Here is a 23,756-nt window from a genome sequence, read left to right as displayed (position 1 = left end):
TATCAGATCTCTTGAAAGGGTTATCTCTACTCTGACTCCCTTTCTCCTGGTCAACCCAGTGCTCTCTAGTTTTCCATTACACTTTTCAACTTCGCCTTGCTGACCTTACTGATGTCACTAAATCCACTGGACTTAATGTTGATCTTCTAGGGCCTCTGAACATTGGCGGTTGTTGACAGCCTCCCACAAGACACTCTTTCCTTGACCTCTGTAATATGACACTGTTTTCCCTCAAACTTTCTGACTGCTCCTTTGGTCTCATTTTGTGGGCTCCTCCTCAGAGTAATTACTGCATGGAGATCCTTAAACTCCTGGTCTTAAGCTTTCTTCTTTCTCTCTATAGGTCTTTTCTGTGGCCTTGGTGGCAATCTATTTGTGTGAATGATGCCCCAGTTTACAACTCTAGATGAGAGCTGAGCCCTGGACCTGGGACCCCCTCCTTTGAGATCTCTCACAAACATCTCAGATGTAGTACATCCTAAACTAAACTCATTACCTACTCTCCAAAATTGATTTCCTTTTTAGTATTCCCTAGCTGAGTAAAGTGGCATCACCATGCCTCTCCTTGCTAAAGTCAGAAAGCTGAGCATTGCTTTAGATTTCTCCTTTACTCTCATGCTCTTACATCTCTCTTATCCCTAAGTGCTGTTGATTCAAACATCTAAATAACTCTTAACTTTGTCTCACTGTCTCCATACCCATTAGATCAGGCTATGTATTCCTGTAACATCTTTCAGCTTGTAATTCTTATTCAAAAATTATGTTCTTAAAATCCATGGAGTACTATTTTATCAAGGACTCTCCCAAACTCCATTATTTCTTCCTCAGTTTTAGTCACCTGATGGAACTATAATAGATGGCCATAAGGAACTAAAGGTTGGTGGGACCTACTTTTCAGATGACACAAATGGGCTTTATAATGACCCCCCGAGCATTTGGACATTTATTGTTGGAATCTCCAAGGTTCAGTTCAGAAGAGACCAAGAGAAATGTGGGCTTTAGAGAAGAAGCCCTGAAGTTCTTTTAAGTGCATGAGAGCCAACAGCGGAGTTGAAGTGGGTAGGAAATATCAAAGTGCACCCTTGAGAGGAATAGCTCACAGAAACAAGCATTGCTTATCAGTGTCACCTCCTATACAAGTCTAACTTCGTTTTTATTAACTTTCTTTTACTTTTATGCAACTTGCTGTTAGTTTACATTTCACGGTAAGAAGACAACAGTAAGAAATGGACTCGGGGAAGGGTGAGTGCCAGGGATGTCTCTGCTAACTTAAATCGGCAGCTTAAAAAATGCCCTGTTCTTGGGACGTCTGGGTGGCTCAGTCGGTTAAGCGTCTGCCTTCGGCTCAGGTCGTGATCCCAGGGTCCTCGGATCGAGTCCCACATCGGGCTCCCTGCTCCATGGGGAGCCTGCTTCTCCCTCTGCCTCTCTCTCTCTCTCTCTCATGAATAAATAAATAAAATCTTAAAAAAAAAAAAAATGCCCTGTTCTTGACAACAGCCTATGGAACACGGTTCTTTCTTTTTGTTTGTTTGTTTTTTTTGTTGTTTTTTTTTATTCTTATGTTAATCCCCATACATTACATCATTAGATCTAGATGAAGTGTTCCATGATTCGTTGTTTGTGCATAACACCCAGTGCTCCATGCAGAACGTGCCCTCCTCAATACCCACCACCAGGCCAACCCGTCCTCCCACCCCCCCTCCCCTCTAGAACCCTCAGTTTGTTTTTCAGAGTCCATCATCTCTCATGGTTCGTCTACCCCTCTGATTTCCCCCCCTTCATTCTTCCCCTCCTGCTACCTTCTTCTTTTTCTTCTTTTTTTTTTTTTCTTAACATATATTGCATTATTTGTTTCAGAGGTACAGATCTGAGATTCAACAGTCTTGCACAATTCACAGCGCTTACCAGAGCACATACCCTCCCCAGTGTCTATCACCCAGTCACCCCATCCCTCCCACCCCACCCCCCACTCCAACAACACTCAGTTTGTTTCCTGAGATTAAGAATTCCTCATATCAGTGAGATCATGTGATACATGTCTTTCTCTGTTTGACTTATTTCGCTCAACATAATACCCTCCAGTTCCATCCACGTCGTTGCAAATGGCAAGATCTCATTCCTTTTGATGGCTGCATAATATTCCATTGTATATATATACCACCTCTTCTTTATCCATTCATCTGTCGATGGACATCTTGGCTCTTTCCACAGTTTGGCTATTGTGGACATTGCTGCTATAAACATCGGGGTGCACGTGCCCCTTCGGATCCCTACTTTTGTATCTTTGGGGTAAATACCCAGTAGTGCAATTGCTGGATCATATGGTAGCTCTATTTTCAACTTTTTGAGGAACCTCCATACAGTTTTCCAGAGTGGCTGCACCAGCTTGCATTCCCACCAACAGTGTAGGAGGGTTCCCCTTTCTCCGCATCCCCGCCAACATCTGTCATTTCCTGACTTATTAATTTTAGCCATTCTGACTGGTGTGAGGTGGTATCTCATTGAGGTTTTGATTTGGATTTCCCTGATGCTGAGCGATATTGAGCACTTTTTCATGTGTCTGTTGGCCATTTGGATGTTTTCTTTGCCAAATGTCTGTTAATGTCTTCTGCCCATTTCTTGATTGGATTCTTTGTTCTTTGGGTGTTGAGTTTGATGAGTTCTTTATAGATTTTGGATACTAGCCCTTTATCTGATATGTCATTTGCAAATATCTTCTCCCATTCTGTCGGTTGTCTTTTGGTTTTGTTGACTGTTTCCTTTGCTTTGCAAAAGCTTTTTATCTTGATGAAGTCCCAAGAGTTCATTTTTGCCCTTGCTTCCCTTGCCTTTGGCGATGTTTCTAGGAAGAAGTTGCTTCCGCTGAGGTCGAAGAGGTTGCTGCCTGTGTTCTCCTTTAGGATTTTGATGGACTCCTGTCTCACATTGAGGTCTTTCAACCATTTGGAGTCTATTTTTGTGTGTGGTGTAAGGAAATGGTCCAGTTTCATTCTTCTGCATGTGGCTATCCAATTTTCCCAACACCATTTGTTGAAGAGACTGTCTTTGTTCCATTGGACATTCTTTCCTGCTTTGTCGAAGATTAGTTGACCATAGAGTAGAGGGTCCATTTCTGGGCTCTCTATTCTGTTCCATTGATCTATGTGTCTGTTTTTGTGCCAGTACCATGCTGTCTTGATGATGACAGCTTTGTAATAGAGCTTGAAGTCCGGAATTGTGATGCCGCCGGCTTTGCTTTTCTTTTTCAACATTCCTCTGGCTATGCGGGGTCTTTTCTGGTTCCATACAAATTTTAGGATTATTTGTTCCATTTCTTTGAAAAAAGTGGATGGTATTTTGATGGGGATTGCATTGAATGTGTAGATTGCTCTAGGTAGCATTGACATCTTCACAATATTTGTTCTTCCAATCCATGAGCATGGAACGTTTTTCCATTTCTTTGTGTCTTCCTCAATTTCTTTCATGAGTATTTTATAGTTTTCTGAGTACAGATCCTTTGTCTCTTTGGTTAGATTTATTCCTAGGTATCTTATGGTTTTGGGTGTAATTGTAAATGGGATCGACTCCTTAATTTCTCTTTCTTCTGTCTTGTTGGTGTATAGGAATGCCACTGACTTCTGTGCATTGATTTTATATCCTGCCACTTTACTGAATTCCTGTATGAGTTCTAGCAGTTTTGGGGTGGAGTCTTTTGGGTTTTCCACATAAAGTATCATATCATCTGCAAAGAGTGAGAGTTTGACTTCTTTGCCAATTTGGATGCCTTTGATTTCTTTTTGTTGTCTGATTGCTGTGGCTAGGACTTCCAAGGAACACGGTTCTTTCAATTCCTCCTCCCATTGGAATGCCATTCCAATTTTATCAGCTTTATTTTATTTTTTTGAAATTTCAAGAAATTACAAAAGATAATTCAGAAGTGATGGAGAAATTCCCCATGAGGGAATTCAAACAAGCTTTTCTTTATTTAGGAAATCTTCTGATATTTGGTACAAATGTTAACTTTCATAGATGTTTTCCCCATTAATTAACCTCCTTTATCATGTAATTTATATGCCTTCAGAACATTATCAAAGCTAATGGCAAAGGAGTTCTTTTCAGGGTGGGCTTAATTTGAAGGTACCATAGAGAAGCACAAAAAAATGTCTGGAGACTATTGAAATTCTTGAGAAATATGCTTCTGATACTGGGAAGTTTCATGGTTTATTTTGGATGTATTATATATAGTATTTGAAAAATAATATTTATAATTTTTAGAGATATCAAAGAACTCCCAGAACTACACTTTCACTTTCTCCTCTTTCCATGCAACCCCCCTCCATACTTGTAAGACAGGAGGAAAAGAGAGAGAAAATGGAAGTGGGAAAAGAAATAAACATTTCCATAGCACCTACTGTGTTATTTTACTAAGAACTTGTTCAGCAAGCATACGAAGCAGAGTAAATGCTTACATCTTGTTTCCATTGTTATGACCAATAATACCACCACAATACTTGTATAGACACAGGTCTGAAGTATGTAGGCCACTTTTCTGATCTGGAGTCACAATTTATCCATTGGGGGTTATATTCTTAGCATTTCTCAGCTGTTTATGGAATATTCCTGGCTTTAAAACAAGAGAACAACAGGCTATGTGTCTCATTCTTTTTTGTTTCCATCTATTACTAATTTCTGATCTAAAAGAATGCTGAGATAATAGGAATCGTAAGAATTGGCAGCTGGATTACCATTAAGACTTGTGGGCATTTGTTCTAGCTACTTTCCAAGATGACCCTCCCATCGTCTTCTGGTTTGAACCACCTGGATAAACAAAAGCTTAGGGACACATTAATTTTCAGCAGGGTAAGTTCTCCTTTTGTTTCTGGCTTAAGGTACATCATTTAATTATTTTTTAAATTAGTTAAATTTCATCTGCATTGTGAATTAATTGGTTATGTCTTTTCTTCAAACTACTTAAACTGAACTTTCAAATGATAAAGTATACCTAAAATTGTGAAAGTATCTGTTACTTTTTAAGACTCAGATTGGGTTTAATCAATTAAGTAAGATTATTTTTACTTGGAGCTAGCCTCAAAGAATTACTATTGTCTATGAATACAGGTGGTACTCAAGTTATGATGGCTCAACTTGATGATTTTTCAACTTTATGATGGTGTGAAAGTGATATACATTCAGTAGAAACCACACTTCAGATTCTGAATTTTGATCTTTTTCAGGGCTAGTGATATGGGGTATGATATTCTCTCTTGATGCTGGGTAAGTAGCAGTGAGTCACAGCTCCCAGTCAGCCACATGACCTTGAAGATAAATAACTGATACACTTACAACCACTCTTTACCCATACAGCCATTCTATTTTTTACTTTCAGTGCAGTATTCAATATATTACATGAGATATTCCACACTTTATTATAAAGTAGTCCTTGTGTTAGATGATGTTTCCCAGTTGTAGGCTAGTGTATTCTGAGCACATTTACATTTGTCTAGGCTAAACTACCATGGGTGTTCTGTAGGTTAGGTATATTAAACACATTCCTGATTAACAATGTTTTTAATTTATGATGGGTTTATCAGAACTATCATAATCTCATTATAAGTCAAGGAAGATCTGTACATTAGTCAGGGTGATTTCAACTCCAAATAAGAGAACACGTGGCTATTGCCAACCTAGACAATGGGGAGTTTATTATTGCACCTAAGGTGAAGTCTGGGGAATTCCAGGGACAGCTCCTTTTGTGACTCAAGGAAGCCAGGTTGGCTTCTCTTGTTTTTCTCTCCTATTTGCAAAAGGTGGCAAATTTTTTTATTATGTTCAGTTAGCCACCATATAGTGCATCATGAGTTTTCGATGTAGTGTTCAGTGATTCAGAAGTTGCATATAACACCCAGTGCTCAACACAACACATGCCCTCCTTAATACCCATCACCTGGCTACCCCATCTCCCCACCCCCCTCCCCTCTGAAACCCTAAGTTTGTTTCCCGGAGTCCATAGTCTCTCATGGTTTGTCTCCCTTTCTGATTCCTCCCCCTTCAGTTTTCCCTCCCTTCCCCTATGGTCTTCCATGCTATTCCTTATGTTCCACACATGAGTGAAACCATATAATTGTCTTTCTCTGCTTGGCTTATTTCATTTAGCATAATCCCCTCCAGTTCCATCTATGTTGATGCGAATGGTGGGTATTCATCCTTTCTGATGGCTGAGTAGTATTCCATCATATATGTGGACCACATCTTCTTTATCCATTTATCTGCCGAAGGGCATCTCGGCTCCTTCCACAGTTTGGCTATTGTGGATATTGCTGCTATGAACATTGGGGTGCATGTGCCCCTTCTTCTTACTACATCTGTATCTTTGGGGTAAATACCTAGTAGTGCAATTGCTGGGTCATAGGGTAGCTCTATTTTTAACTTTTGAGGAACCTCCGTACTGTTTTCCAGAGTAGCTGTACCAGCTTCCAGTCCCACCAACAGTGTAAGAGGGTTCGCCTTTCTCCACAACCTCTCCAACATTTGTTGTTTCTTTCCCTGTCCATTTTGGCCATTCTAACTGGTGTAAGATGGTATCTCAGTGTGGTTTTGATTTGGATTTCCCTGATGGCTAATGATGATGAACATTTAGGTTTATTCCTAGGTATCTTATGGTTTTTGGTGCTATTGTAAATGGAATTGATTCCTTAATTTCTCTTTCTACAGTTACATTGTTAGTGTATAGAAGAGCAACTGATTTCTGTGCCCACTGTTTTTTTAAAAGATTTTTTATTTCTTTTTGAGAGAGAGAGAGAAAGAGAGTGCGTATACAAGCAGGGAGAGCAGCAGAGGGAGAGGGAGAAGTAGATTCCACGCTGAGCAGGGAACCCGACATGGGGCTCAATCCCAGGACCCCGAGATCATGACCTGAGCCAAAGGACGACACTTAACCGACTGAGCCACCCAGGTGCCCCTTGTCTTCCCTTTTTAAGAGTTAAGCCCTCCATGATGCTCTCAGCAGAATTTACCTTATATATTTTTGTCCATAGTTATATCATATTCCTAAAGAAGCCCTTGACAAGGAAACAGAATCACTATGATTGTTTAAGACTAATAAATATTAATGTTCTGGGGTGGGTGGGGAGGGTCCCTGAAACACATTGTCTACCCAAATGATGAATAAAGTTGGAGTTGTGTTAAGAAGGATGAAGAATAGTATCTTTTATGTAGGTGACAAATAGCATCTGCTACAGTAAACAAAATATTTTATTAAAAATGCAAATAGGGTTGCCTGGCTGGCTCAGTTGGTAGAGCATGAGACTTCTGATCTCAGGGTCATGAGTTCGAGCCCCACATTGGGTGTAGAACTTACCAAAAAAAAAAAAAGCCAATAATAGTGTATCATTCAGTAATATTTGTGCTGCAGAAAAGCTGAAAACCCACCTCTAACTGGCTTAAGTAATAGAGAATGTGTTAACTCCAGAGATAAGGGCTAGTTTCAGGCAATAATTGAACTACTAGTCCCAATGATGTAATTGAAGATCATTTGGTCTTTCTGCTCTTTACAAGGTGAGCTTCTTCCTAAGCCTAGCACTATTCTGGTAGCCAGATGACTGCCACTGTCTTCCTGGGATGACTCCTTCTTTCTGTCTAGGGTCTCTACCTTATTTACTATAGAAAAACAGGAGGCTTTTCTACCCCTTAATCTTCAACAAATATCCCTCACATTCCATTGGCTTATATTAGATTATAATAAGCTCGTCTCTGAACCAGTGCATGGACTACGCAATTGATGTTTAAGCTTATAAGACTGTAATATATTTAAAGCAATGCTATTTATAATAGTGATTTTCTGACAGAAGTAGAAAAAAAAATCAGGAAGACAAAAGAAATGAATGAATGATGAATAAAGACCTCTTTCAATTATTACGAGTAGCCATTTCCCTAGCAAGAGTCTCAATAAATTGAATAATTGTTGTCTGGAAGATAGCTTAAAACCAAGCAAATCATAAACATTGAATTTATAAGAAACATCTAGTAAAAGCCACATCAGCATCAAAATCCTAGCAGAATAAGAAGCTGGTCGTTTTGGATGCAATTGTTGGTTTTGAAAAAGATGAAGTTATTCATTGTGACATTTTGATATGGAGGAAATTGGATTAATTATTTCTTGGCTGAAGAACACACACAGAATTCAATTAGTTTACGGTTAAATTTGCCTTTGATATTTGTTTATCATTTGAAGAGACTTTTTAAATCTAAATAAATAAGAAGAAATGCTTTTAGTAGTATGTACTTTTTAGTGTACGATGATGTTTAATGCCAGAAATGTCAACATTTCTTTTTTTTTTTAACTTTTTTTTTTTTAATTTTTTTATTCTTATGTTAATCCCCTTACATTACAACATTAGTTTTAGATGAAGTGTTCCATGATTCATTGTTTGTGCACAACACCTAGTGCTCCATGCAGAATGTGCCCTCCTAAATACCCACCACCAGGCTAACCCATCCTCCCACCCCCCTCCCCTCTAGAACCCTGTTTGTTTTTCAGAGTCCATCGTCTCTCATGGTTCGTCTACCCCTCTGATTTCCCCCGCTTCATTTTTTTTTAACTTTTTTTATTCTTATGTTAATCCCCATACATTACAACATTAGTTTTAGATGAAGTGTTCCATGATTCATTGTTTGTGCACAACACCCAGTGCTCCATGCAGAATGTGCCCTCCTCAATACCCACCACCAGGCTAACCCATCCTCCCACCCCCCTCCCCTCTAGAACCCTGTTTGTTTTTCAGAGTCCATCGTCTCTCATGGTTCGTCTACCCCTCCGATTTCCCCCGCTTCATTCTTCCCCTCCCGCTAGCTTCTTCTTCTTCTTCTTCTTTTTTTTTTTCTTAACATATATTGCATTATTTGTTTCAGAGGTACAGATCTGAGATTCAACAGTCTTGCACAATTCACAGCGCTTACCAGAGCACATACCCTCCCCAGTGTCTATCACCCAGTCACCCCATCCCTCCCACCCCACCCCCCACTCCAGCAACCCTCAGTTTGTTTCCTGCGATTAAGAATTCCTCATATCAGTGAGATCATATGATACATGTCTTTCTCTGTTTGACTTATTTCACTCAACATAATACCCTCCAGTTCCATCCACGTCGTTGCAAATGGCAAGATCTCATTCCTTTTGATGGCTGCATAATATTCCATTGTATATATATACCACCTCTTCTTTATCCAAGAAATGTCAACATTTCTAAAATGACAACTATACACGCCACAAAGTAAAATATATATGTGTGTGTGTGTGTGTGTATTTATACATTCTAAAATATACCCTTGGACAAATTAATAGTGTCTAAGAGCCAGTCAGTGAATTACGTAATTCAGTATAGGGAGAGAGGGTAGCTCCCAAAAGATGCAAGGGGAGGGTTCAGAGCCTGCACTTACATGGATTGCCACTGCAATAATTACTTAAACTTGTGGACAAATCAGCCCCTCTGTGTATGGGTCTCTTCATTTATAAAACAGATATGTTAATCTTTTTTTTGACTACAGAGTCCTACGATTGTATTAAAAACATGGAACTTCCAGGCATACATTCTAAACTATTTTGCATTAACACAGTGTGTTGCATTGTTGGTTTACCTGTTGGCATTTAAGCTCCTTATGCTTGGTATAACAGCCCATGCTACATACTTATTGCCTAGTAGTGGGTACGCGTTAAGTGCCAGATTCTTGTCGAGTTAAATTGGAAGCAATGATGGTGATTATGACCTTGTCTTCTTTAATAGATGGAATGGTAGGAGTGAATAGCTTATTTAGTATTCCTTTAATGTCACTATGAGCCCCCAAACTACTTGTCAGTCTTTTCTTATAGGAAAACACCCAAAAAGACCAAAATTGGGCAGAAATAATACTTCTTTAGCTTTTTCTGCTTCCTGGAAATTATAAGCCCGATTGATGATAAACCACAAGTTACATATTTGCGTAAGAGCATGAATCTCTCAAGTGTGGAAAGTAAGAGTGCTGCCAAGTAAGAATTTCAATTACAATTGCAAAAAACACTTTTAAAATTGGCTCTATAGTAATAACTACTATAATAAATGTTTGAAAAACCTATAGGACAACTTAAATCCTCAGATTAACATCTCTCTGCAAGGGTGACATAAGGGTGCAGGTGTGTATATCTGTGCATGTGTAAGCAATTGTCTGCATGGTCCAAAAATATCCAGAGAGGAAGCAGATAGTGTGACACAGCAAGTAACCCCCTTTCAAGGGGGTTAAGTCCAGATAAAGGATTCCCCATTGGGTAATAGCCACTTACCCTCTGTTACTTCCTGTGTCACACTATCTGCTTCCTCTCTGTTGAAATAGCTGATCCTACCCCTGTAGTACAAGACAGATAGAAGTACAGAGGGACAGAGAGACACAGAGATAGAGAAAGAGACAGAAAGGAGAGAAGGAGCACGAGATCTAGCAAGGCACCGTAGTAGGGGGAAAAGCTACAGGACTGAGTAGTCATTGGGCAAATTTTGCAGAGGATGCTTTGGAAAATAGTGATTCTTTAAAGTCTCAGCACTGTCTTAGGTAGTAGCAATGTAGAATCTGCTCTAAAACCCCAGTGACGAAGACTTTATGCCTTGAGGGAGAACTCCATACAACTGTGGATAGAAAGACTAAGAATTTGATGCTTTGTGTACAGAAGCTCTGATACAAGAGAACGTCTCTACCATATACAGTCTAAAACTGACAGTGCAAGGGTTAGGAAAAAACAGTGGATCTTGCAGATCAAAGGTAATGATGCAAAATATGGACAGAACCAGAAAGGAGTTATTTCCTTACCCACAAATTTCTTAATGAATAGGATTGGAAATTAATATAAGAACTACATACTTTGCTCAAGGTAACTTTAGAAAACTGTGTAGAGTGTGTTCCATAGTATGGCTTTAGGCCTTCCCGATCTTTCATCGTTACAACATTCTGAGTCAAAGAACCCTTTAGATAGTGTTAGAGATAGTCATGGGAACCAGGTGGAAGCATGTGACTATAGCAATCAAGCATCTGGAGTGGTAAAACTGGATAGGCAGCATCATTTTCCAAGTGCTGGTTGAATAAGTCCTGATCCTATCTGGATGTGTCACACATTCCATGTGCATATGTACATTATATATGTACATACAGATAAGCGTGGCTAGGAGTTGGTAGAGACCAGTAAAATCACAGTCAACCAAATGGAAAGTTGTTAACCACCCTTCCATCAAGGCTATACTTTTATACAAAACCAAATTAACGTAAAAGTTTGATTTCATACAAAATTCTAATGGATTAACATCAATTAAGAGAAAAGTGTAAACAAATGGAATAATATAAATGAGCATTTCTGAATGGGACTTATTTGTTTTGGAAATATGGATGCATTCATTCATCCCGCAAAGTGCCTATTATGCCCGAACCTCTTAGTTAGACCTTAGGGATAAAACAGGGATTGGAAACCAATATACCCCGAAAGGGAAAATATAAATGCCCAGTTCTTCTTCTATTAGTCATAATAAGCTTGTTTGTGTCAACATTCTGTTAATCGTCTCAGTTGCAAGACACAGAATTGCCAATGTTCTCCAGGACCAAAAACATTCTATGATGAAAGCAAGCATCTTGAGAAGTATTAAAATAACTGTACATGTACTATATATACCTTAGTTTCCTATAGTCAAGAGGAATGTGAGTAGAATGATGTATAAGAACTGTTTCCTTTCTGCGGAACCTCACACTAGAGTATTAGGATTCACGGAAAGGAGAAATCTGTGTTCAAACTAGGGCCCTACCAATCAACTTGCTGTGTGAGCATGGAAGAATTACTAAAACTGTGCTTCAGTTTGTTCATCTGTCAATAGGCCTATCAATACATCAATATAGTACCTCATAGAACTGTAAGAGACTTAGGTAGGTTAATTCATGTTAAGCTCTTAGGATAGTGCCTGCCACATAATAATTGCTAAAGAAATGTTAACTGTATTATTATTATTATTATTATTGTCTACTTATATCTTCTAGGCATATTCCCTGAATCAAAGTTTTCCATCTTCCTATACGTTAGCTGATGTTTCTATCCAGCAGAATGCTCAGAAGTCTCTATGTGTATAGGTTCACAATCCCATAGCTCTATTTTTGAAATCCTAAAAGCTTTGGAAAGTTTTTCATAGCTCATCTGGTGGCAAAATCTGACCTGACCTGATCTGAATTCATTTGGCAACAAAATCTGATTTGAGCTGATGGGAAGCTATTTCTAGCATTTATATAACCCATTCGGTGTAAATACTGTATGAATATATTTGATTATGGAATATTGTCCCTATAGGGGTTATCTTTCAAATCTGAAAAACTCTGCATTCTGAAGCATATTTGACCGCCAAGTTTCAGTTAAGTGATTGTAGAGCTACTATTAGGACAGACAGTATAGAAGGTATTTCCATCTGTGGCTCTCAAGGCAAGATTTATTAAGCAAGGATGTGAGTTTCTCCAGTTATAAACATCCTGAACCAATCAGCTCTCTAGATCCAAAAAATGTGAAACTTGTTTCCTCCATGACATTCATTATCACTAGATCAGTCTTCCCTCCTATTTGTTCTTCCTGCTGTGATTTCCAAGGGGCAGTTATTTTGGTTTGGGAACGTACATTAAATTATAATTCTACCCCCTCCACTTGTATTCTCTTACCACCTTCTCCAATCTCTGTCCACATTCATACAAACACATCATAAAGCACAGGTCAAAACAGATTCAAATTGTTGTCCGATCACTATGTTGTACACCTGAAACTAATATAACATTTTAGTCAACTGTACTTCAATTAAAAAAAACCCCTCAAATTGGTGGTGGTAGGTACGTATTCCCTCACCCCTATTCTTGATTGCTTTTTCCACCTTCCTCAAGCTGAGATAAGTGAAGGATTCAAGAAGAATGGGTCTTACTAAGCATATGAACTCCATTTTGCCCTCCAGCAAATGTCCTATTATGCGTGAGCTATTGGTTGGAAGAATTGTCTAGTCTTCAGGCAATTCAACTGGTTTTATCTTAGGAAGTTGACAGTAGATCTCAATCTAAAAGGCCTATTCTTGTTAATGACTCCTAAGATCTTCAGAGATGTCTAGGAGAAAATTCTACAGCTCCTTCCTCTGTGTCTCCAGGGGATTTAAAGTCATATGTTTTACAACTCTCCAAAATAGACAATCTTCACATCAGATTAACTGCAGTAACTACAGCTGGGTTTCAAAATCTGATCTCACTCACATTACTTGGAGAAAGCAGCAGTCTAGGTAGAACTGAACCTGAAGATCTTTTTTCCAGTGTGCTCAGGATGTTTTCTTTTTCTTTTGTGGTCAGGGAAGCCTCAAGATGTACAACTACGTAGTTAACAAGGTGGCCAACAGTCAAGAGGTAAATGTAGGCTTATAACAAACATTCATCCAAATGAGTGGGGCGTTCAAGCCCCAGTGAGGTACAGACCCAGTTTTAAAGGAAGTATGGTAAAGTGATGTCTGCATTTGCATTCTCCCTGGGCCATTTACTCATTATGTATCCTGGAGTAAAGTACTTCTCTGGGCTTCATTTTCTTGGTCTGTGAAATAGGCATCCTCATACTGCTTTTAGAGAATTGCCCCATATCACAGCAGAAAATTGCTCAGCTGGAATTCAAATTTAGATCTCTTTGACCCCAAAACCACTGATCCCATCATGCTACCTCTGGAAAGTTCACACATAAAACACAACATTTCTGCTGCTGCTGAACACCATGGGTACATATTAATAGAGTGTAAAAGAGCTTTTGGACTGTGTAACTTTTGGTGATAGGACACAGTGTTGATCAGGGCTACATGCAGAACATAGCTGTAGTCGGTTTTAATTTACTCTTAAATTTCAAAGACAACCTTGTCCTAAGTAACAGGAAAAGCAGGCAGGAGCTGACTGTGGGTCTTAAATGGATAGACAGAAACCCAGTGATAACGGCACCACATAGCAAACCTTAAAAAGTCTTATTGGAAGCATTGCGGAACTCACTGAGAGCTGACCAGAAGAGAAGAAACTGTAGCAGAAATGTCAGTTGCTTATAAAAATCTGAACAGAGAGTGAAGAGTCCCTCTTCCTGAACAATCCCAGCTGTCCCTACTATATTAGCTCCCTTGAAACACCTTCTTATCACCCAAAGGAATCCAATCAAGATAAGAGGCTGCACCCATTATCAAGGAGCCAGTTTTCTCCTGTGCTTTCTGCAAATGCAGAAGTCCTTGGCTACCTGGAATACTTTAAATTCCACAGTCTCTCTGGTATAACCTTTAAATACCATATTTAAAAGAAAAAGGTGTGAAGTACAACCTTTTTTTTCCCCCTAACCCCAGGAACTTGTTCTCATTGGCGATAATAGGAAAACAGCTATACAACCCGTTTTTACACACTATCAGTGAAGATGCTCATCTTCTGCGTTACTGGAAGAGCAGTTGGAAGACACCACCAGACGTTAGTAGCATTTCCTTGCTTGATGTTTCCTTGTTTCCTGACAAAAACTTTTTTTGGCACGAGGTGGTGGGAGTTGGGGGATGAGTGGGTATAGGACTTAGAATAAATGGGTAAAGGGCTTAAAATGAGGCAAAAATAGGGAATTGTGGTATCAGTTCTTTCCCTCTGTCTCACTTTTACTCTATGTGGTCATCCTCTCTGTGAGCCTAGAAGAAAAAAGTCTCTGTATGAACATCTGTCAATGAGTATGTATAAATTATGGAGCATACCAACTTGTGCTGAGAGGAATACCATATATGTGTGCTCATTTAGCCTCCCGGGATCACTTTATGGGAGAGGGTATAGGATATGTCCATTTTGATGACAAATAAATGGCAGTATCTCTGGAATCATGAGGACTTTCCAAGTTTAAATAACGGCAGCAGGTTTATCGCCCAGTTTTTCTTCAGGCATCAGAACATGGTGGATGATTATTAGTATTTGAGTATCTACATCTGTGTTCCTCCTCTGGCATGTAAACTCCTTGCGGATAGAGACAGCGTGTCACCTGGCTTCTTACCTCCAGGGCTCGAACACTTATGGGGCCCACAGTTGTATTCCACAAATGTGGGTTGATGTCTTCGCAATATTTTCGGACTCACTATACGCCTTGTGAAATTTAAGAAAGCAGTCTCCGTTCTAGGATTTGATGGTGCGACTGGTTGTAAAGGGGCATTGTGGGGAGCTATTTTGTGTTCTTGTTGGATGATGTGCTATATGTAGCTTGAAGGTCACATTTTACATAAAAGTAAATATCTCAGTGGGCTACCGTCAGTCATTCCGAGCAAGTTTATGTCCAATAAAATTACACAATGCATGAAGCTACAGGAAACTCATATTCTATCTTCATTTTCAAGCTAAATTAGGCTCCAAGAAAGGAAATAGGCTTCTCTCTCACAGCCTGCCACTTTTAAACAACCTCAAAGGCCTATTCCCCATGGGTTATACTTTGGCAGAACACTGCTGTTAGCCTGTCTATGGGGTCATGTGAAATACTGTGATCTGGATAGTCAGTGGTCCACTGTTTACTACTGGATACTACCTTTCTTATGGCTCCTGCATGGGAACAGAAATCCCTATGTTTGCTGCAACAGGAAAACAATGGGAATGGTTGGGGCAATTGTGCTACATGCAACTATTTAAACTCCTGTATATTTATTCAGTTTTGAATAATTACTAGTTCAACGCTGGGGGCTTATTGTCTGGATTTCCCTAGTACACACCCAACCATTTAGAAGCACAGCTGGAAGTCTGCTTTTAAGTTACGTCATTCTGCACCACTCACTTGCTAATGAAGATGGATACATTAACCAATACATCTGAGAAAGGTACAGCATTGGTTCATTTGATCATGAATTCTTTGTAATTACTTAGGAAGCCAATATCAAGGGCTGCCACTCATTCTTGTCCGTTGAGCTTTTGAATTTTCTATTACGTGAGGATGTCAAAGGCTTCTAGGGACCCACTACATAGTGATCCTTAAACTGGAATAATAAATAATAAAGAAAGAAAGAATAAATAAATAAAGTAAATAAATAGAGAACTTTACAATACATCACCTCGAAAGCCATGTAGGCATATATCATTTTACAGATGTACAAACAAGACAGGAAGGGTCTAGCCTCTAGCTTCAGGGAGAAGTTGCAGACCTGAAATCACCTTGAGGCTCTGGAGACTCAGGAAGGTCAACTTCTCTTTGTAACACATTCTGATCGTCTCCATCTTCTTACGGTCAGTCACTCCCTCTGTTTGATCTATTTGCCACGTCTCTCACACAGGTGCTTGTCTTGGCAGACATAGCGGAAGTAAGGAAACTGTGCCAAATTAAAATGAGCACATTTTGAAAATACTGAAATTTGATCCTTATATTGATGCTTATTCATAGGAGAGCTAATAAAAAGACATCTTAAAGATGAATTGAGATTCTGGTCTTTGAGAAGTGAAACAATATATATAAGTCATTTAATCAAGTCCTGAACTTTTCTATTTGTCTATCTTCACCAGAAAAGTAAAAAAACAAAAGAAGCCATTTATCATTGACTCAGTAAACTTCAGTGTATCGTCACCTTTGCACTTTATAACTAAAACTTAAAAAACAAACAAAACAAAACAACCAAACTCTCTGTTTATTAGAAAGCACTCTTGGGCTTTCTAGTGTCAGAAAACACCACTGTGGTTTCTAGTTCTTTCATTAACCAGCCATATGACGATGGACAAATTGTTTAACTTTCCAGCATGTATAGCTGTTGAGATTGGGACCATTGAATACAAAGGGCACAGAAGACTACAAAGAAGGCAGCAAATTAAAAGGTTGCAAATAGGATAAAAATAGAAAGAATGTTTCCTAAAGGCAACGAATCTTGAAGAACCTATTTATCCATGTCTAGTGTGGTATGCCTGAAAATTTAATTGATGTCTTGTTTTTATTGATCTCCCATTCTCACTTGGAAGCCAGGGAAGAATAGTGAACCTAATCTTGCCCACTCAGAGCTGCTATTTCTTTGCAGGTGAAAACAGTCATCTCTCTGTCCCTATAGGATTCAGGTCAGTTCTGGGGTCTTCTCACCTCCTTCTTTCATACTTTGCCATAGTGACTACCCCATTGCTGTGGTTTGACAGAAAGGTGCCTGATACTTGTATAGTCCTGCTGTGGTCACTGTCGTCTCACTGCTCTCTTGTGTCCTTTGCTGATTGCTGTCTGCTGAGATATAGCTGGTTTTGCCTGCTTTTCAGATGTTGCAGTGGAACTGGGCATTGCACTGGATCTATTCCCTGATTTCTTCTCTAAATGTCAAAGCTGTCTTCTTGCCCCAGCCCTAGCCCTCTCAGCTCTTTTGCCCCTGACTCCTCGCCCCAGATGGGGCACAAGAGAACGCCTGTATTTCCTTGACTAATATCTAAGACATAGAGGATCAGAAGTGCCCAGTCTAACGGGGTGTTTATACTACTGCCTATTGCTTTCTCCTAGAGGTTTGACCTTGTGTCTGTCTTCACAGACTTTCTCTTTCTCTTCTCTCTTTGGCTCTTCCTCCCAGGGACAGTAAAGTAAGAATTTTCTTTATGTCACATCACCTAATCTCCTTTCCTTTTCTATGGTACAATCTTGAGCCAGCTCTCCAAGCTTGTGTTCTTAAAATATGTTATAGGATGAATAATAACAGGTTTCCATTCCTATTGGTAAAAAATGATTGAATATTAGAAGTTTCATGTGATTCAACCTATGAAAGAATATGATTTTGAGAGTATGAAAAAATTACTCTTCCTCTTCAAAGCCTGATTTTCAAAACTATTATCTTCTTATGGAGCTTTAAAAATCTCGCTTTGAATATCACAGTTACACAATTATTCTTTGTACTATAGAGTTGTTACTCTGCCCTCTTTTGAGGAGCAAGTCTTTGTCTCAAGGTCCCACTTTTAATGGCAAATGGAAATTTGAGGAGAAATAAAAATAAAAATAAGTTACTAAGACTAGAAACTATATCAGGATATTTCAAAACACTTTTCTACTACTACAAAAATTCAAATCAGAAACCAGTGTAACAACAGTTCTAAGTTCCTTGAGCAAGTCATATGATAGCACTAATATACTTAGATTTTATCAGGGAGAAGTGTTGTTAAAACTTATTTCTGACCTAATTTATTTGAAGTTTTTATTCTGTTTTGGTAAAGTGAAAGATGAGACAAGAATGAATGATAATGTGAGTCCATGAGTAATATTCCTTTATACTTCTGTAAAAATTCAGATTTAGAAAAACATCTTCATGTAAACTTTATTTCATTTAGTTCTTAGTAGAAATCCTTAGACCTTTAAGTTCCTAAGGGAAAACCGGATCCGGTCCAAGTCAAAGAGCTCTCAAATTACATTACCCGGGGAAATGACGGAGCTTAGAGTTTTACTATGTTTTTTTTTTGTTTGTTTGTTTTTTGTTTTTTTTTTTTTTTGAGAGAGAGAGAATGAGAGACAGAGAGCATGAGAAGGAGGAAGGTCAGAGGGAGAAGCAGACTCCCTGCTGAGCAGGGAGCCTGATGCGGACTCGATCCCGGGACACCAGGATCATGACCTGAGCCGAAGGCAGTCGCTTAACCAACTGAGCCACCCAGGCGCCAGAGTTTTACTATGTTTTAAATATTTCCTTCTTTAAAAAAAAATCATCTGTCCTGAGAGAGAACCATAAAGTTTGCTGTCCTAGAGATGAACAAGCAATGAGATGTGTATCAGCAGTGTGTGCATAAGATGAGGCATCAGATGGCGTGACTCTTCTTCAGAAGAACAAAATGATGACATTAAGCCACGCCGAATTGTGATCATATTCTTAGAAAGCACCAACCCTAAGTAGACAATAAGCACCTACATTCCTTCACAAATATACTTCCTATTTATTACAATCTGGCTGCTATATCTGCAGAGTTTATACACTATTGCTATTGTGTCTAGAAGGGCAGAATGCTGTGGGTCACTGAATCAGGTATCTCGTCGGTCATTTCATATTGACTCAGTTGATTACAAAGGGGATAAGGATTATTATAGGTTTCGTTGGTTGTGCCATTTAGTGAAGAGTCACCACAATACCAAAGATTTTTGGTGACTTATTTTTTTTTCATGTTGTGCCTACAGGTTTTAGCTGCTGGTAGTATAGTTAATGGAAACTCAAAACCTCTTGAAGTAAAATTGAAGTTAAATATTTAATTATTTGAAATCGCTGATTAAAATAGAGCCAATTTAAAGTAAAAATTTGAAATAGTTGTTAGACTAACATCTAAGTATCTAAATCTTTCAAGAAAAAAAACAATTGAAAGATTTTGGGATGTATCTAAAAATTCTGTGATACACTAAATTATACTAGCTAAAAAATTACAATGTGCAAAAAAAGTTTTCAATGTGAATGACTTGAGACAAATTTATAATCTAAATCTAAGGCTATATAAATGAATTATTTACTTCTGTTGCTTTAAAAGGATTAAAATGCTAACTTGTGGGTTAGTTTGACGTTGTTCATTGATATGATTCCTCTTGTAAGCAGCAAGTCAGACGTTTTCAAATTCAAAAAACAAGTGACACACACATACAAAGCCAGTGGAAGGATTTCTCAGTGGTAAGAAGATGTGATTTTTGTCAAAACCACAACAAGATAACATTTCGTACCCATTAGGATGGCTACTATGAAACAAAAGAAAACCACCCCCCAAAATCTCAGAGAATACCAAATGTTGGCAAGGATATGGGGAAATTGAACACTTGCACATTGTTGGTGGGAATGTAAGATGGCGCAGCATCTGCCGAAAACGGTATGGCAATTCCTCAACAAACAAAAAATAAAATTACCGTATGATCCAGCAACTGCACTTTTAGATATACATCCCCCCCCAAAAAAAAAAAATTAAAGGAAAAACTCAACAGATATTTATACACCACTGGTCACAGCAGCATTACTCATGATAGCCAAAACGTGAAAACAAGCTAATTTCCGTGGACAGGTGAATGGCTGAAGAAATGTGGTATATGCCTGCGACAGATGATTACTTGGCCTTAAAAAGGAAGGAAATACCAACACATGCTCCAACATGGATGAACCTTGAAGACATTGTACTTAGAGAAATAGGCCAGTCACAAGAGGACAAATAGTGATTGAGTCCATTTAGAAGAGGTATGTAAAAGTGTCACATTTATAGAGACAGAAAATAGAATCTAGTTACCAAGGGCCATGGGAGGGAATAATTTAGTGGGCACAGAGTTTCGGTTTGGGATGAGGGAAAAGTTCTGGAGATGGATGGTGGTAATGCTGGCTACACTTAATGCAAATATATGTAATGCCACCAAATTATACACATGAAAATGGTTGAAATGGTGAATTTTTATATTGCATGTATTTTACCACAATTAGAAAGATGTGAATTTTGGTCATATAAATCTAGCTTAGCCTTAACAACATAGCTACTTTCTGACTTCGCTTAGATTTGCCCTCAGGTATGATCTCTGTCCCTATTGGTTACTGGCATAAATTAATAGTCCTCAGTTTTGTCTTCTGTCAAATAAAGGAGAGGAATTCGGTAATCTCTGGCTCTCCTTGAGCTGTTATTATCACCCTGGATGATTAAATGGAAAATATTAAGCCATTACTCTATTTAAAATGGACTGTATTTCAGTTTTAATTTTTTTGCATTCCAGTTGTCTTAGGAAAGCATCTCGGACTGTGAGTTTACTTTTTCTTGTCAGTTATACTTTTTGATGGCCATAAGCATGCAGTTCTGCTAAAATTCCTTAATATCTTGGCAGATGTCTTAAATGTAAAATACTGATAGGAAACAGTGATTTTCATCACACAAATATAAATCTTTATCATATAAGCTTAACATTGAAAGTGTAGAATCTCCATTATCATTACCAGCCAATGACAGAAAAACAAGACTATTGTTTCTTAACAAAACACAAAATTCCTTTCTATTTTCTAAATTAAAATTCATTATTGTCTGATGAAAACAACACAAAGGAAAGGAATAGTCATTTATAGAATATTGAATATTTTCCCAAGTGCTATATAAAATTACTTATCTCCCATTCGTTCATACAGAGAAATTGAAGCATAAATGATACAACTTAATAGGTTAATAAGAGAGGGAATTGCAAAGTAGTTTCCATGTTGAGCTAGATAGGTTTGATCCTTCAGCTCCTGAGATAGCCTTATTCTGAGTAAGTATACCAGTCAGGGTAGTCTTGATTAGTCTATAGGAACAAATAAACCTGGAAATGTCAGTAGCTTAAAATACAAAAATTTGTTTTTCACTTGTGAACAATCTGTTGCAAGTAGTTCTCCAGTCAGCTCCTTTTCAAGCAGAGTCTCAGGGGTCCGGGCAGGATGTTTGTGTCTTGGGGCACCACCATTTCTTCAAGAGCCTTCCAATTTGCCCAGGCAGAGAACTAAAGAGCTGGGCAGGGGAAGAGCATGGGGCATTTCCTTGTCTCAGCCTGAGATGTGATCTATGTTACTTAAACTCAAAATCATAGGACCCTACCCGACTGCACAGAGCCTGGGAAAGGTGGGTGACGCATGCACCTTCAGTGAGTAAGAAATGTCTCTGCCAAAATGGGGTTCTTCAGCCTGAGCTATTCCAAGTGGTGTGAACTGACTACGTCCTGAGTGCCAAAATAGTTGTGTGAGTTTTCTGTTGCTGCCTAACAAAATGCCACAAACAGCAGCTTAAACAACACAAATTTACTCTCTTACAGTTCTGGAAGTCAGAAGACTAACATAGGTGCCATTGAGTTAAAATCACAGTGATAGCCGGGCTGTGTTCCTTCTTAGAAGCTACAGAAGAGAATCCCTTTCTCACATGTTCCATATTCCAGAGGCTGTCCACATTCCTTGGCTCCTGATTCCCATTCTCTATCTAACATTAATGCCATTAATGTTACATCTCCCTGACCCTTCTTTGTGATCACATTTCCCTCTGACCACAGCCAAGCAAAGTACCGTGTTTTTAAGGAGTCATGTCCTCAGTGCCCACCTGGATCATCCAGGATAATCTCCACTTCTCAAGGACCTTAATATTAATCACATCTGCAAAGTCCCTCTTGCCATGTAAAGTAACATATTCCCAGGTTCCAGGGTTTAGGATTAGAATATCATGGGCAGGTGGTCGGGAGCAGGGCAAGTCATTATCTATTACAGCCACTTTTTGTCATGATGAAATTCACTCATTTAAATTTAATGTTAATAACTGGTTCCCATCTTAGAACAATACAATTTTCGGTAGAAGTTTCCATGTCCCTGGATTTTATTTCTTTTAAAACCTATTGGTTTAAATATGGTCCCATAAGATAGGACTTGAGATCAAGGTTTTATCATGTCTATTTGCAGTATACAGCTATTTTTTGTTTGTTCCTTTTAGTGATACTACTATTAGTAAAACCAGTTTAACTTTGGGTAATTTCCCCTTTTCTGCTCTCAGGCTACATAACTCGGGTGCAGCTGACCTTGCTGGAGGCTCCATTGGTGCCCATATAGACCGAGCATACCCATCTAAAACTTTACATTATCCAATTTCAATGATTTATTTAAAAAAATTCCCCCAAGAGAGTGAATTGCAGGACTTAGGTGAGACAGCTCTAAAAAAGGAGTTCTTGTCTGACTGGGGTTGCTAAGCATATACATTGTCAAGGTGATGCTGCTGGTGTCCACCTCAGTCTACACCCCGCTGTAGAGGAAAGCAGGGTAGGAAGACACAGAGTCCCGGATCCCATTGACATTATCCAAGCATCTGGATCTAGCCATGCTTGAGATTTTTTTATTACAAAAGCCTACACTTGGGCGCCTGGGTGGCTCAGTTGGTTGGGCGACTGCCTTCGGCTCAGGTCATGATCCTGGAGTCCCGGGATCGAGTCCCGCATCGGGCTCCCTGCTTGGCAGGGAGTCTGCTTCTCCCTCTGACCCTCCTCCCTCTCATGCTCTCTGTCTCTCATTCTCTCTGTCTCAAATAAATAAATAAAATCTTTAAAAAAATAAAAAAATAAAAAAAAAAAAGCAGACAATCAAAGGAGATCCTGAGAATGACTCAAATTTTGGAGTTAGAACACATTTTACAAATGGTGATTATAGGGGTGCCTGGCTGGCTCAAACAGTATAGCTTGTGATTCTTGATCTCAGGGTTGTTAAGTTCAAGCCCCATGTTTGGGTGTAAAGATTACTTAAAAATAAAATCTTTAAAAATGATGATTGTAGGGCGCCTGGGTGGCTCAGTTGGTTGAGCGACTGCCTTCGGCTCAGGTCATGATCCTGGAGTCCCAGGATCGAGTCCCACATCGGGCTCCCTGCTCGGCGGGGAGCCTGCTTCTCCCTCTGACCCTCCCCCCTCTCATGTGCTTGCTCTCTCTCATTCTCTCTCTCTCAAATAAAGAAATTAAAAAAAAAATCTTAAAAAAAAAAAAAGCCTGCACTTGCTCTTTTTTTGTTTAAACAAGTTTAATTTGGGTTCCTGACACTTGCAACCACATGTGCCTTGACTAATGAGCCAATAGAGTTGAATAGTTAGTCAAGTTAAAGTCACACTCTCCAGAACAACTTCAGGTAATTAACAACTTTGACTCACACATTTAAAATCATCACTGGGGCATTAGGGTACTTCCTCGGTTCTGCCTGCCCAGAATAACTCGTGTCATCATTGATAATTCTCTCCGCAATGCCACACAGACCCAGAAAATTGTCTACAGCCGTGGCAGTCAGCAATCTTTGTGGGCATTT

General features: G+C 39.0%; 1 protein-coding gene and 1 non-coding gene across 2 annotated transcripts in view; one reads left to right on the top strand and one right to left on the bottom strand.

Moving 5' to 3' along the window:
• CCDC192 (coiled-coil domain containing 192) overlaps window positions 1-23,756 on the bottom strand; it is a 203,958-nt gene that overhangs the window by 13,497 nt on the left and 166,705 nt on the right. The gene's annotated exons all lie outside the window — the stretch shown is intronic.
• Window positions 7,257-7,329, top strand: TRNAR-UCU (transfer RNA arginine (anticodon UCU)). The gene has a single exon. It is a non-coding gene; the product is annotated as a tRNA-Arg (tRNA).

Source organism: Mirounga angustirostris, unplaced genomic scaffold (genome assembly GCF_029215605.1).
Source record: "Mirounga angustirostris isolate CCGP_5_RB_7025 unplaced genomic scaffold, mMirAng1.0.hap1 SCAF_7, whole genome shotgun sequence".
Lineage (NCBI taxonomy): Eukaryota > Metazoa > Chordata > Mammalia > Carnivora > Phocidae > Mirounga > Mirounga angustirostris.
This window is presented reverse-complemented; position numbering and strand designations above follow the sequence as displayed.